General features: G+C 39.6%; 1 protein-coding gene across 5 annotated transcripts in view; it reads left to right on the top strand.

The window, feature by feature from the left end:
* Positions 1–16,993, top strand: part of MEIS1 (Meis homeobox 1) — a 140,041-nt gene that overhangs the window by 118,000 nt on the left and 5,048 nt on the right. The window lies entirely within an intron of this gene.

Below are 16,993 nucleotides of genomic sequence, written 5' to 3'. Positions count from 1 at the left end.
GGGCGGGGGGGGGGGGGGGAAGGACTTAAAAAAAATACACGCCAGATAATAATTTTTCAACATAGATGCAGACTTTGCCCTAAACTTCACACTGATACTCAATTCTGCACAGGCATGTAACTTGAAAATCACTTTTACTTATTAGGTGGGATGTAAACCCAATTCTGTGCTCATCTGGCACCGTGTAGTGTTCATGTGCTCTCGCTTCTGTGTATGGAATTAGAAGTGACCTATGCTTGCACTTCATTGCTGAGCATTTGGCAACTGTTTCAACTCTGCAACAAATTTATTTGTGGTAGAGAGTTACCCTCCAGTAACTAAAAGTTGTAATAGAAATTGTTTCTCTTAAATTCGGTGAATAATGACATTCCCACATTTGATTTGAGTTTTTAACGGTATATTAATTTTCATCCAGACCTTCACCTTTTAAGGAGCTGATAGTAGATTTCTTTTTCTTTGGGCTTTGAGTTGGAAATATGGTGGAAAAATGGGGAAACCCAGACGGTACTGTATTGAAACCCAAGATGTGAGCGAATCTTAAAGATGGCCGACTTGAAGATAAAAAGCACAACTACCAAGTGGTTTTCATTTTTCTTTATTGTAATAAAAACATTACACAGGGTCTTTTTGACAGCCTGTAAATATTTTTCCTGTATTGAGCATCAAGCGCAAGTTACTTCATTCTGGAAATAATAATTTAAAAAAACAACAACAACAAAAACACTTCATGAGTATTTTAGCATTTCCCCTTCACTTCATTTAGACACAACATTTAAAATGTGTTTCTTCCTTTTTGGCTTTTTAAAGACTTGTTAACACACATGTACATTTTGTATGAACTATGAGTCACTGTTGAAGAGATTTAATAAATGCTGAAGGGTGGGTTGGGTGTAGATCACTCATATTACTGGCAGTAACATAATGTATTGAAATACACAATATGAGAGTGAAAAATATAAACTCATGTCAGTTGTTAGCTTGTCATAGAAACCCTGGCCGATGCAGCTTGAAGTTAGGTTTTGACAGAAAAATGAGAAAAGTTTGGTGCGTTGTAACATTCTTTCATTCCAGCGCTGAACTAATTTTATGCGTCTTTAATTGACGTAAGTAATATATACTACTTGCCTTGGCTGACTAAGGACAAAGCAGATGGGATTTGGCGGGGAGAGGGGATCACAGGGAGAATTTAAATGTAAAACAACAAGACAGATTTGATTAATTAAGAGAAAACTTGGATTAAAAGAAATAACTGCTCTAACTCATATTTGGTGTACTTGTCAGAAAAACAGAGGAGTATTCTTAAAATGGTTGGTATTAGTACTTGTAGGAATTGGGTTCTGGGATGGAATGTGACATTTATTAGATTAGACATCGTAGGACAAGTCTATGCCAACACATTTTTTGAGAATTGAGGCAATTAGGCAAATAATTTGGGTAAAAAAAATTTTACCTAAATGATCCAAGTATCTGAGGTAACTGCATGTTTTTCGAAATCAACCTCCATAACTAATTGCCTAAATATTTCAGTCTAGCGTGCCATGGTGGACTTTGACTTAAAGCATAATAATTTTTGAAATACAATATGTGCCATAAATGTATGTATTATTCTTCCTTTCTTCCCTCACTCCCAATTATGATTTGAGCCAAAAGTGATAAATAATAGCATTTGGTGCTTTTGTCTTTTTGTGTTTGCATTGTTGTTGTGGTTGTGATAAATACTTCTGTTACATCAGTGCAAAAATATTACTGATATGTTGAATGTCATTTAAGTGGAAACTTCTTAAATTTTAAGATAGATGGTTAGGTGGGTCTTTTCATATGTAGGTAGAACTTTGAAGAAAGAGGGCACTCACACACACACACACACACACACACACACACACACACACACACACAAAGTCAATACTGGGTTCTTTTCTCTCCCGAATACACCAACTTTATTCTTTTATATTGAAAATATGAGTGTAGAATGGTCAGATAAAACTCCCTTATATGTTTTCACAGCCATGTTGCAGACTTGGGAATTCCATGTGATGAAAACTTGTGCCTGCATTGTATCTTTCTTGCTGGATGCCTCAGACACATCCTGCCTCAGCAGAGGTCTAGCCTAGGGTGTATTGAATAAATGTTAGTTTCTTTGTTTACCCCTTCTCATCCATACACTTTCCCATTAAGGCCTAATGTTCCATGATTACTTCTTTACCCTCTCTGAGAAGGCAGTGGGTCTTAGGTGCAAAATACATAGTTTATGTGAAATACAGTATGTATGTAGACAGAAAAGTCACTCCCCATCGATAGGGTGCATAAAATTCCAGGGTGCATCCGAACCTCCGCGATGACACTTTACAGAACCATCATAGCTCTTAAAGTTCTCAGATTTAGTACATATACCAGGTTTTCCTAGTTTCTTCATTTATTGCCTTCAAAACTACAGAGCATTCAGCCATCACTTCCCATTTATTACCAGTCGGGGGGGAAAAGTATGTCATCCTTGGAGATTTCTGCCCCTGGCAGGTAAAAATGTAAACTTATTTAAAAAAAAAAAAAAAATCACCCTTGTTATAATAAACAGATTCAACTGTAAAAGGTCAGGTTTCTTTCTGAGTTATGGTAATAATGTAGCAAATACTTTTATAAGTAATCAAAGATTCTATAAATATAAGTACCTGTGCAGATGTAAATGTTAAAACATTCACAAATTATCCTTTCAACTTCTGAGATCTAAAAATCAATAGGGGGTCATGGGGTTTCATAGAATTGCTCTGCTTTTCCTTCCAACATAACTTAATAATACGTTTTATAGACGTTGTTTAAACATTAGGCACAGATTGTTTTGTCAATAAAACTAAACAGAGGCATGACACAAAAGCAAGGAAAACAGATGTAAAAAGAAAAACACAGTGCACCAAGCAAGCAGTCCTGGGTCATTTGTTTCCTGTTCAACTACAAAATGAAAGTGCAGGGTGTATAGTGACTTTCCTTGCCTAGGGATCACCTAGGGATGGAACGCTTCACACACAAGAGGTAATTTTATTAAGCAGGTGGTTTAACTTCTTCCCTTGAGAATTTTCCTAACTGATCAATGGAGTAACAGGTGCAGTATTTTTAAAGGAAGGAAGAGAAGGAGAATTATAAATAGAACAGCTCTCCAGCACCTTTCAAAATGGGTTGTTTTTCTCCAGGCCGCAGTTAATTGCTATGCTTTTTACCTTGAGTGTCAACTCTAATAACATTACCTTTACAGGCCCTTACTCTGGGCTTAGATTAGAGCAGTCAGTAATATTCACTAGATAAAATACTGTCTAGCTGCTCATGAGAAAATATTGAAATCAGTCAAAAAGTGTTTAGCTTGCATATTGCCTGAGACAGAGCTGGCAAGGTACCAGGCACGCAGGGTGTTATTTAGGAAAGCTGAGCAAATAGCTTGCAGGGGAAAAGAGCTGTGAATTTTGAAAACTTCAGGTATTGTCATGTCAGAGAGTCTTAGGAATTCAAAGGAGACGCTGCTTTGGTCTGCAGATTTTTAAAAAATTTCCAGCAAACAATCATCTTTGAAAATGACTCTGCAGTCTGTGAGATACACTTTGTTGTAAGTTTTACTCGCTATGTTTACTCAGAGGCTTTTCCCCCACTGTGTTCAATCACATGGGTAATACTGGGAAAGATGGAAAGTCCTCACGGAAGGGTAGGTGTTGGACCACTGTGCCAGATGGAAAAACCCTGCCCCTTCCACCAGGGGACCCTGAGTCTAGGTGAGAAGAGAAACAGGAAGGGGTGGGGTGTAGGAAGATGGATTAGAAAGTCCAGATACTGTTTTGTGTAACTGCTGTTTCTCCTCCAGCCAACATTCAAAGACAGCCTCTGAGCTTTGGAGGACAAGAGTGTGAGGTCTGAAGCTGAGATTTGTTACAACCTGAAGATACTTTCAGGACCAGGTTGGGGTTCCAGCGAGGTGCAGAGATGAGTGAGTTGGGAGGCTGGTTCCATCATGAGCCCAGTGTTCCTGAATATCCCTTTCAAGGCAGTAAAACCAGTGGCTTGGTGCTTGACTTTGAACATGGCGTGGAGGTCAGCAGGACTTGGTGCAAGTCCTAATTAAGCAGATTTGTTGTTTTCAGTGTCTTGGCACGAGCGTCCGATCAGAGAAACGGAAAGAACTCCCCGGGTGTCACCCAGCCTGCAGAGCAGGAGCTGACTCCCTTGAGGAGAGTGTGGGAAGTGAGGGGCTGAGAGGCACCCCAATCAAGGGGGGAAAGCCCCAGCATCCACAGGTGGCTGAGGAACAGATTCCCCTGTAAGCCTCACGACAGCACACAATTTACACAGGGCGAGTGAGGGGAGGGAATACGCAGGGGAAAGAATGTTTGGAGTCCAAACATGTCATCTGTCGTCCCCACTCCTCACCAAGTAGATGTGTGTCCTTGATCAACTCACTTTGTCTCCATGGGCAACAGTTTCCTCTGCCTTAAATGGAAGGGGAGGGCTGAGGAATTGGTGGCAGTGTAATAAGCCTCTTCCAGCCCTGATATTCTAGACGGTGTAAAAACGGGAACTGAAGCAAGGTGAATGAATGTCCTGAAGCTGATTTTGATCCCCATTTTACATTAGAAGCCGGGGAGCAGGGGGGTGAAAAAAAAACACGCACAACAGGGCCTTTGATAAAGAGACAAATCGGACAATTCATTACAAAGTTGTTACTTTTCTTCATCTTAAATAAGCAAATCAAAGCCCTGTAAAATAAAAACTAGATGAAATTAAACATTATCGCAAGACATGAAAAACATGTGTGCTGTCACTTTCGGATTCATAATAAAGATAAATCAGTTGTTTTTAGCGGTGCGCTCTGAGTCTGTGAAGGGCATGACAGATAATAGGCTCGGAATTTCTGAAGTTATTGTACAGCAAAATTTGTTTTTTTCCTCAGGCGTTCAATCTTTTTCTCTAGTAATTTTGTACATGACAAACTTTTTAGCTGGTGCATTAACAATCTATAAGTAATGGGTTGTCAGGTGTCAGTTAGATAAGATTAAAAGACTGTTTAGGCATTATCCATTTGCTCCTTTGCATGAGTTTTATAGGTCAGGAGAAAGAACTTTTTGAATTGTGGTTGTTTGCACATGCTGGTTTTTTCCTCTCTCCCTCCCTCTCCCTCCCTCCTTCTCTCTCTCTCTCTCTCTCTCTCTCTCTCTCTCTCTCTCTCTCTCTCTTTTCTCTCTCATTTGGCTCTGCTCCAGGGGTACCTGCAAGAACTGTATTATATTACATAACTTCTGCATGTAGGAGCACATTTGAAACTCACACTATGTGCATCAGGGGGACACATGTCTCCGCTGACTCCTGTAAACTCATTTTAGTTTTGAAAATGTTACTCTTTTTCTTCTCAAAGGAAACTTTGTCAGGGGAAACAGCCTCAGCCGAGAGGAACATTGAGGTTTTCGGCTTGAGGAGTTTCCTAGCAAGTCAGGTTGAGGTCTATTCTTGTCAAATCTGTCTTAAGTGTGTTTACATATAGTTTGCCTCTCTGGTATTCTCTGCTTGCACAGACCTGATCTCCACCTATTTTGTGTCAACAGTTGCTCGGGCTGGTGTTGGGTGATTAACCATTGAGCACTGGGGCACGGAGCTGTGCCCACAGAGACCCCCCTCTCCCCTCGCACTTACATCACCCTCTGGCTTCAGGCTGCACCTACTTAAAACAAACAGCATTTCTGAGTGATTAAAGAGGCAGCCTGAAATAGTAAAAAAAATGGGGCAAATGTTGCCTCCTTCTTGAATAAGACAAGTTTCTCAAAAATGGAGAGGAGCCAGGGGTGCGTGGGGAGGGAGTGTTTCTGAGGACAAATGTCTTGGATCGACATGGCTCCAATGTGTGAATGCCTGGAACTTTGTGTAGATTATCAGGGTTTTGTTGTGTTTCTTTTGTTAATTTTTAAGGGGAAAGAGAGCATTAAAAAAAAAATAACAAAAACACGCCAACACGTGGACACATATACACTACCAAACGTAAAACAGACAGCTAGTGGGAAGCAGCCGCATAGCCCAGGGAGATCAGCTCGGTGCTTTGTGAGCGCCTAGAGGGGTGGGAGAGGGAGGGTGGGAGGGAGTCGCAAGAGGGAGGGGATATGGGGATATATGTATACGTAGAGCTGATTCACTTTGTTATACAGCAGAAACTGACACACCATTGTAAAGCGATTCTACTCCAATAAGGGTGTTTTAAAAAATAACATAAAATGGAAGAGCAAAAAACAAACAAAAAAGACCCGCCAACAACATGGATGTTTGTGACTTTGGCAAATACAGGGCTGTCCGTTACATGCCCTCGTAGCCTTTGATATTTTCCTCCTTATTTTATTTCCATTCTTAGGAGGCCTTTAAGCCTGACCCATTAATATGGGAAATAATTAACCCTATGGGGCTCTTGACACCTGAACAATAACAAATAAACAAAAAACCTTAATCTCTTCCGACCCTTGAGGGCTCCTCTTTCTCTTTACCCTCTTAACCAGTGTGGTTAAAGGGCCACAAGATTAGATCCCATCACTGAAGAAGGGAAAACAATACTTCCTTTTGCAAATACATTAACTCTTTCAGGCCCGTGGGAATTATTGGTCTTGGATTCTAAATGTAACTTAGGTCAAAAACGTATTTCCTGTCATGGGAGACATCTGGCTTACTACTGATTTGGTCACTATTTTTCAAGAATAGTATATGGGGGCTTCCCTGGTGGGCACAGTGGTTAAGAATCCGCCTGCCAGGGCAGGAGACATGGGTTGGAGCCCTGGTCCGGGAAGATCCCACCTGCCACGGAGCAACTAAGCCCATGTGCCACAGCTACTGAGCCTGCTCTCTAGAGCCCGTGAGCCACGATACTGAGCCCACGTGCCACAACTACTGAACCTGCACTCTAGAGCCCGCGAGCCACAATACTGAGCCCACGTGCCACAACTAATGAAGCCTGCACAGCTAGGGCCCATGCTCCTCAACATGAGAAGCCCGCGCAACACAATGAAGAGTAGCCCCTGCTCACCGCAACTAGAGAAAGCCCGTACGCAGCAATGAAGACCCAACGCAGCCAAAAATAAATCAATTTATGAAAAAAAAAAAAGAATAGTGTGTTGCGGACGGTTGGAATTAAATGCACCATAATTAAAAATATATATCTTTTAAGTTTCCAGTATGTTCTACTTTAGGATGCTGATTTGAATGTAAACTGGTAGCTTTGAGGGTTGTTGTCTAGTTGAAGGGTTTTGTTGGCCTGTGTCACTAGAACATCTGCTACAGTTGACTTCATTTGATCCCTAGTTTGGGTCAGAGTTCATATGTACTTGGAAAGGGTAGGGTGTAGGAGATGTTGAAAAGCTAATGGAAAGAGAACATTTCCAGTTTGAGAACATTTTCACTACATCAAAAAGAAACCCTGCATCCTCCCCATACATCCATCCCCAACTCTACCACAAATCCATTTTCTGTCTCTATAGAGTTGTCTATTCTGGACATTTCACATAAATGTGATCACAAAATCTGTGGTCTTTTGTGACTGGTTTCCTTCACTTAGCATTATGTTTCCAAGTTTCATTCACGTTGTAGCATGTGTCAAACTTCATTCCTCTTGATGGATGAATAATGTTCCACTGTATGGGTATAGCACATTTTCTTTTTTTTTTTTTTTTTTTTTGCGGTACGCGGGCCTCTCACTGCTGTGGCCTCTCCCGTCGCGGAGCACAGGCTCCGGACGCGCAGGCTCAGCGGCCACGGCTCACGGGCCCAGCCGCTCCGCGGCATGTGGGATCTTCCCGGACCGGGGCACGAACCCGCGTCCCCTGCATCGGCAGGCGGACTCTCAACCACTGAGCCACCAGGGAAGCCCTAGCACATTTTCTTTATTAGTTCGTTTGTTGATGGACATTTGGGTTGTTTCCATCTTTTGCTGCCGTAAGAATTTGTATATAAGTTTTTGTACCATTAGGTATTTTTGAGAATCATAAGGACACTATCCCCAGCAAGCCTCTGTCTTAGGTTTTACAGTTTACAAAGCACTTTGCATAAAACATTCACTCACTTGATCATCACAATCCCAGCACCTGAATACTGCTATGATCTCAGAGTCAGTAAGTGGCAGTTTTCCTACTCAGTTCTCATGCTCTTCCCACCAGACAGTGCTCTCACTCTTCCTGCCTGTGGCCCGTGTTTTGACTGTGATAATGATGAGCAATGATGTTCAAAGGAAAGGCTGGCAACTCAGAAGTGAAATGTACATTCTCCAAACTTTCCCCAATGTGACTTCAATGACCGTAAGCATTTTTCAAAGATTTGACAGGTTCCAAGAGGAGGTCATTTTGTTGGTTTTATTGTCCTCATTTGAAAGATTTTGTCATATACATCAATTGAGAGATTTTTGCCTTTTAGTTTAAGTGGTTCCATTTGTATGTAAGGGCCTACAGGTTACATATTGTTATACATTACATAGAGCTTAGTTTTCAAACATTGCTAATTGAAACAGAAGTTACAGTGAACATTCTGAGGAATAGACACAGGCCTCCATTCAGGTCAAACCTAATCTGTGACCAGGTGAAAAGAAAAAATCGAGCTAAATTTTGAGATATCTTCCCTTGGCACGAGTAGAGACTCCAGGCCTGGAAGTTTCTAGTTAGCGAAGGCTTGAGACAAATAAAGGAGAGATTCTAGAGAAAGGAACGAGCTGAGAGCTACTCCAAGATGGTGCTGAGATTCTAGAACACGGTATGCATGCTAGGCTGGTCACCTAACACAATTTGCATGCTGGGCTGGTCAATTCCAATTATTCAGGGGAAATTCTGTTTGGGAAAATAGGTGCATATTTGATCAGTAGGGTAGCCCATACACCCCAATTGCATGGGACATTCATGGTTTATGCCTGTTGCCCAGCATAATTATTAATAATGTTCTTTCTGCTCTCAGAATTTTCCCAGTGTAGATGATAAATTGTCTGGTCATCCTATTTACAACGGAAATTGGCAGAACATTAAGATTTGTTTTAAATAACTGTATACTTATCCTGTAATGTTTAAGGGATGTTTAGTTGGATGCAATTTTATTGAATTTTGTGAATATGGGAAAATTAGAATTTATATGAAAAATGGTTCAACTTAAATCAGAGACACATTTATTCTTTGAAGATATTATTATTCCCATTTTAGCTTTTCATTAGTAAAGGAGGTTTTGCTAGGTTATCCTAGATTATCCTATTGCTTAATCATTGTGCTAATAATCACTTTAATTTCATATACTTTAAGTAAACCACATTTTTAAAACTATTTATAAGGTTATACAAAATCAAATTTGACAAATTGTCACATTTAAGTAAATATTTTATAAATGCCATTTGGTTACCTATGCTTTATATGGATACTTAAGATACATATAACTATTGGGTATTTCTTATGCTAGGTCTAGTGAGACAGCCCTACAATTCATTCTACTGAGTTTAGAGCCTAAGGCTTTAGTGATCTAGAAGGTAGCAAAAGAATTAGAGACTCTGCACTAAGGGAGCCACGCTTTGAATTCAGTTCAGATTAAAGGATTTAGCAAGCTGAGCTTCTATTTTTTTTAGAGTAAAAAGAAGTCATTTTCCAATTTGCTTTCAAGGAAAACTTCCTGTAATATATAACCAAGTGATGAAGTGTTTGCAAGTTATTTCAACATACAAAGTCCAAAATGAAACTTGGGTTTTGTTTTTACTTTGCATTATATTTCTCAACTAATTAGTGACTTTTTTCACTAGTTGCTTGGAAGAAATTTTATATATAATTCCTCAACTGTCTTAGCTTCATTTTTTCCTAGAGTAGTTTGCCAAATATACCTATCACTTCTAGAGAAGGGGAACCTTCTCAGACCTCTGATTGATGGGCTTCTTGTGGTTTGAGCAAAATTCCAATATTATGTTTCTAGAGTGGATGGAGAGCAAAACACATGCTCCCTTCTCCCCTCCTGTTCAGTCACCTCCCCCGGCCTCAGACACACAGATGATGTATTGCAGTCCTGAAACTGTCAGATCCTGGAGGAGGTTGAGAAACTAGAAGACAGCGCCAAAAACGTGATTTCATTAGGTTTGACTTGAGATTGAATCAACTTTCTTGAGCGTCTTAAAATCATGTTTCATGAAATTTTACTTCACAGAGAAAGGGAGCGTAGGAGAAGGCCTGGACCCTGAAGCCTGCCAGTTACAGATCATTAAATCCAATAAGTAAATGTAAATCTAAAATAGAGAATGCCAACAAAAGATTTTGAAGTCTATTTCTTGTTTAAAAGAACAGAGTGTTATGTGGGAGACAGCTAGAACTCATTCCCTGAAACGTTTGTTTATAAAACAGGCCTTAAAGTTATATTAGAAAATGCTGACTTAAAAAAAAAGTCGGATATATAATTTTCTTTAAGTGACTGCGATAAGGCTGAAAGAAATGCTTCATCAAGAAAATTCATGGAAAAAACAAAACAACTCTGGAATCCAGCAACTACTTTCCAATGTGAAATTTTATATTTGAAGATATTTCACAAGGCCTAATTCTATAAAAATATTTATAGCAATGAATATAAATAAAATGAATTATATAGCAATTAAGTATTGTAGTTGCATGTTGTTCATGTTTAACTGAATAAAGAATAGTGCATGCAGAAATCACCAGTACTAATATTGATCCTTAAGAATGCATGGTATTAATTTGTATTATTATTAAAGTCTATATGTAAGTATTCTTAAGTATACCTAAATAGTAATCAAGATGACTATAATTAATACTTTCTTTAATGGATAGTATAGGTTTATAAAGCATTTTTACTACCATATCCTGTTACTTAATGAAATCTTTTCTTAATAGTTAATAATTTTAGCTTCTTAGGCAAAGGAGGGTACGTATTGTAAAATGGCATTTCTACACACTTAAATGGGTACCTACCATCCTGCTGGCTAGTCACTTATGCCTAGTTGGTAAGAAGCACTATGGGAATGACTGAGAGTCATGTCATTGTTTAGCAACAACAGCATTTTGTCAGAATTTTATTTTTATTTGATTTGATGCTGTTCCATGAGTTGGCTGTGGCATGTTAAAGTAACAAAATATGGGCTCCCCTTAATCATCAGTGAATAAGTAAGTGGTAAACACTGAGAAGTAGAATTGAGTAAAGGTGAAAATTCCATTTCTGAAAGTGAGCAACTAGTTTTTCCTTCCTTTGGTCAGTATTATGGAGAACCATACAAGGAAGACCAAGGGCAAAGCCACGTGGGAAAGTTGCCTGTGAAACTGGGCAGATATACCTGGTGTTTGGTCCTAATGGATGCCCACTATGATCTGGCCACCCCTCCTGGTTCTCACAAAGAGAAAGCTAAATTTAACAATCCAGTTTCGTGGGAAGGAACCAGGGCAGGGAGTGGAGGATAAACTAAAGGACAAAGGTCAACTTTAGAAAGCTGTTCTACCAGATCTAGACCGAGAATAAAAGGAGATAGGTGGAATTAGCAGAATGGGAAGAAAAAAAAAAAAAAAAAGTCTAATAATAAATAAACATCTAGGGGCAAAGACAAGAAAGAATAGAGCAAAACTTCCTGTATTTCTTTTTAGCATAACTCAAGATTCATCTCCCATTCTCCTTGTCTGATTCCTATTTTAAAAATGCAAATGATACAATTCAGTTTTTAGATGATCCCATGTCTCAGATATTTGAAGGTTTTGCTCCCCTTTCAACTTCCCACTCCCCCTTTATTAAGGGACTTGAGTCCTAAACAAATAATTAGGTAAAAAGAAATACATCTCTGTTTATTTTGACATGGAATAAAGCTCTAAAGCCCATCCATTATCTTCCTTTCCTTTGTAAAACTTCTTGTTTTGAGAAAGGAGACAGTTTGGTCACAGGAAGAAATTCTAATCCATGATTCTATGAGTAAAGGAAATTTAAGAATTCTTTCTCTAAGTCAGTTTTCTACCACCTACAGGGTGTCCAGTTCTTAAAGAGTACTTCACAAAAGAAGATTGTGTTTTCACAGCAAAATGGGATTTTTAAAAACATATACCTTGATGTTTGGAATGAAATATGGAAATGCAAACAGTATGTTTCTCAACCTTAAAGGATACTTAACTAAAAGGATTACCTTTTAAAATGCCCAGTCTATGGCAAATTTGAGCTTCATTCTGTTAAACCAAGGTGTGAAACTATTTTAATGAGTAAGAAAAACTGTCCTGTTGTCACGTATTCCTGACATTATACATCTGAGTTTTAAGGGCTATAATGTTTGGACATCAGTTGTAAAATTGTAAACGTTTTCTCTTACATTTTTAAACGCACAGGCTTTTTAAAAAGACCTTATCAATATGGAAAATTCCAGGGCTTCCCTCGTGGCGCAGGGGTTGAGAGTCCGCCTGCTGATGCAGGGGACACGGGTTCGTGCCCCGGTCTGGGAGATCCCACGTGCCGCGGAGCGGCTGGGCCCGTGAGCCATGGCCGCTGAGCCTGCGCGTGAGAGTCCGCCTGCTGATGCAGGGGACACGGGTTCGTGCCCCGGTCTGGGGAGATCCCACGTGCCGCGGAGCGGCTGGGCCCGTGGGCCATGGCCGCTGAGCCTGCGCGTCCGGAGCCTGTGCTCCGCAACGGGAGAGGCCACAAGAGTGAGAGGCCCGCATACCGAAAAAAAAAAAAAAGAAAAGAAAAGAAAATTCCAAAGATTGTGTGTATTTCATGGGTATATTTCATCTTAAACTATTTTATGGATATGGGAGAATGTATTTTTTATTGTACTTTGAAATTGGAATTTTGTCATTCTCTTTTTTATTTCTCTTAAAAAACACTGTTTCTTCTTATGTTCAAGCTCTAATATATATTTATGTATTCATACACATGAGTTTAAAATAACTATTTTACTGATGCTTCTTGAAATGACAGTGTTATAAGAAGGGAATATGTTCATGTACGTTTACATACAATCCACAGGTCTTTTTTGGTTCAGTGTTTAGAAGATTCTTGATAATTTAGAATCTTCTACGATGGAAAGTAAAGCATTCTGTCACAGAAGCAGGGAGGATGAGACACAAGGTCAAAGGGCATTTTAGAAACAAACAGCTGGACCAGTTTATTTAAACAGATACAGGGTTGCGGGAACTGACCTCTGTTTGACTTATAGTGGGAGGAGCAAGAATGTCATTTTATAACTTTGCCCAGAAGGAAAATGTTTTCGTATCTGAATTCACCCCAAGCCATCTAAATACATGGTCTTGCTGTATATAGCTGATTCCAAAGAGCATACATTAAGATGGTCAAGGAAAATCATAAAATACACCAAAGAGAATCAAATGTTAGGATGGTTTTAGGATTGAAAAGGTGATGTTGTTTTAAAAAATAAAATATTTTGCTATTTACTCAGTTATCTTCAGATAAAGATGTCCACTATGACCCTAGATAATAATATGTTTCATATAAGTATAGGAATTATAATTCAGTAACATCCTGAGAGTTTACTATGTCCTACGTGTACTGATAATGTCCATCATATTGAAGCAAATATTGTTAATTAAAGTTTGCAAAAGCAAGAACTTCCAGGTATACCTACTAATGTGGTCAAGCAGTTCGGATAAAGTGATAGGTGCTCTTAGGTTTTCAAGGTTTTAAAAATTTTATTTAATGAAAGGATTCCCACTTTTACATCTACGAATCCTATAGGTGGCCTACATCTGTGTTGTCAGTAACAACAAACGGTCATTGCCACCCAAAGAGGAGCAAATAGCACCTAGTACCTGTGGGCCCTTAACTGAGAAGCTCTGGTGAGGTGTTTGCTCTCTCCACGGGGACCGGAGCGGGCCCGGAGTAACTGCATTTAGTGTTGTCCGCTGAAGACCTGCAGAGGTACACAGCCAGACTCGCCATTTTGAGCAGAGAGTGGCCCAAGGGATGAGAGGACTCAAAATCCTAGAGCTCACATTCGAGAAATAACTCGTTAAGAATCACAGATGTTTAACCTAGGGTGAAGAAGCGGAGAAGCCTATGCGGCATGGTGGCTATAGTTTAAATGTTTGAAAAGCTATCCTGAAGAAGTGAGATTAGAATTGTTTAAATTACCCGAACGAGTTGTCCTGGTGAAAGGATTTTAGGCAGAGCCTTCTAAGGGTTACCTTGTCCGTAGACGGAGTGGGCTCTCCGCTGAGGTGGCCAGGGCTGTATGAGAGAGTCCAGCACACAGAGAACTGGTGGTGGCCAAGGGCGCGGGGAGGTGGCAGAGGGACGGAGCGGGAGGTTGGGGTTAGCAGATGCAAGCTATTATATACAGAATGGATAAACAACAAGGTCCTAGTGTATAGCACAGGGAACTATATTCAATATCCTGTGATAAACCATAATGGAAAAGAATATGAAAAAGAATGTATACAGTGTATAACTGAGTCATTTTGCTCTACAGCAGAAATTAGCACAACATTGTAAATCAACTATACTTGAATAAAATAAATTTTAAAAAAAACCCCAACAGTCCAGTAGAGGTTACCCATCTACCTGGTGGGGATATCAGAGAGGGGATTCATGTCATCACCAGGCTAGGTGATGGTTAAAGCCCTTTTCAAACCTGACGTGTAATTTTTCCGATCCCATGGATTTAACAATCATAGATTCAAACCTGAGATGGTTATCATGAACTGGTCTTTGGAAATGTGAATGTATGAGTGTGAAGCAGGCAAGCTTTGGAATATAGATAACTCAAGTTACTGAGTCTTCTAATGTGTAGCCTTTTCTTTGTTTTTACACACAAGTAGTACAGTCATCAAAATCCCCAAATCTACAAAATGTTCAGTCATGCTTATTCTTGGACTCAACAGTAGAGTTGTTGCCAGTGCTGATTGGCTCAAAACCAGCTCATGTTTAGATACCCATTTAGTCTGGAATATTCTAGATGGGTAGCACAGTAGTCGCCATGCTCTGGTCAGAACATTGTTGGGGGGGGGATGCTTGCTACCGTTTGCCAGCTCTGTGTCATTCAGCAAATTATTAACATCTCCTGGGTAACATGTGACCTCAAATAAGTCACTTAATTTCTCGGAGCCTTGGCTCCTCATCTGTTAAAAAAGACTCTTCCTATTTTTAGATAAATATCCATAATATATTATGTTTTTAAAAGGGCTTAAAAAAACGTTATCAGAGTTCTCTCCAAGAGAATGCAGATTTTGAATAGTACCATAGATAAAGAGCCATTTTTGCTCTCTTACCTATGTTAGTTACTATGAAAATTACTTTTGGTATATGCAGAATATTAATATTAAATAATTTTCTAATTGGTCATGCAGTGAAGGCAGCTAATGAAAAAGCAGCTTTTTCTTTTCATTTTAATTGGTTATTTCACATGGTGTTTGTGCTACACCTGTGCTTATAATGAGAATGGAGAATTAATCTAACCTTCTGCTCACATGATTCCAATTTTCATGGTTTATACAAGATAATGATAACCTGATTGGCAACACAATTTGTTGTAGGTCTGTGTTTTAAATATTTTTATTAGCAGTTCGGGGACTTCATGTACAAGAACTGATATAATATATGTTGCCAATAAGAGTTAGCATCAACCAGTGTCCTTTTAGTTAGATTCCAGTTTCATTAGTTATTTTAATTACTTCTCAGATAATGAAAGAACATAAGGATATAAGATGTTGAGAATCTTAAAATGTCATGAAGTATGCATTTTTATTTTAAAAAAACCTATCCCTGTCTGTTTAATGGTTTGTTTTTTAGGAACTATTTCCCTTCCTGAAGTGGGCCGACTTACCAACTAGACTGTGGGTCCTTTAATTATTAACAGTGCAGTACTAAGCTTGTCATTGTATTTTTTATTTGCTGCTCATGTTGCACATATTCAAATCGGAGTTGAGAACTAAAAGCAACTTACTATTGCAGAATCTAATATGTCCTGTTCATTTTCTGTATTTGATATGTAATTCTTAGTATTACGAGGTACAAACAGATCTTAAGAGTTAGAGGGCTCCCCTGGTGGCGCAGTGGTTGAGAGTCCGCCTGCCGATGCAGAGGACGTGGGTTCGAGCCCCAGTCCGGGAAGATCCCACATGCCGCAGAGCGGCTGGGCCCCTGAGCCATGGCCGCTGAGCCTGCGCGTCGGGAGCCTGTGCTCCGCAACGGGAGAGGCCACAGCAGTGAGAGGCCCGCGTACCGCAAAGAGAAAAAAAAAAAAAAAGAGTTGGCTATATCATGAGCATGGCTTTGGAGAGCTTGTACTACCACTTGTTAACATTTTCAGTGGCTAGTCACTTTTTTAGGGGCTACAAAAATTATTTTTAAAAATCTTATTAAGACAATGAAGTGACCTAAATGTCTTAACATGTTTATTATACATGTTCAGGACTAGCTGGAGAAAGCAAGATTATAAGTTCAATTACTGTATAGCTGTGACCTCGCCTTGACCTCAGACTTTGCATAAAGAAAGAGTGCGCTGAAGTCCCCAGCAGTGTGAGTTAGTGGTGATAAACTCCAGACATTTTTTTCATTTGATGGTGTGCTGCCATCCTGGTTCATTATCTTAATAGTGGGCATTAAAATAGAATTAGGTTTGTGAGAGGTAGGGAAGGTTTTGATAAAAATTGTGAAAAAGAATTCAGAGAGCAGAAGATTGAAATGTCACTAATTAGGAGAGGTAACAGATGCCCTTAACGAACATCTCTCTCGCTACACCAAATTTCCCCCCCTTGCAATTGCAAAGAATGGTGGCTAGTATTGTTTCCTGAAAACTCTGCTAATTCCCCTATGAAAAGATGAAATGGAAGTGTCCAACTGTGGTAAAACAGGCAAACATAAATCAACTCAGAAACCCCGAGCCTGTGTACTCAAAGGTCACTGGGGGTTACAGGTTTTGCAGCATGTTAAGCAGCACAGAGAGCGATGGAGAGGGAACCGTTCTGCCCAGATCGAGCTTTGGTCTCACTGTGAGCCATCTTCTCTTCCTCCTCCGCGTCCCCCTGCCCCCACTTTTTGTTTT

This window comes from Lipotes vexillifer, unplaced genomic scaffold, assembly GCF_000442215.2.
Source record: "Lipotes vexillifer unplaced genomic scaffold, Lipotes_vexillifer_v1.1 scaffold311, whole genome shotgun sequence".
Classification (NCBI taxonomy): domain Eukaryota; kingdom Metazoa; phylum Chordata; class Mammalia; order Artiodactyla; family Lipotidae; genus Lipotes; species Lipotes vexillifer.
Note: the sequence above shows the minus strand (reverse complement) of the source record. Positions and strands in the feature narration are given on the sequence as shown.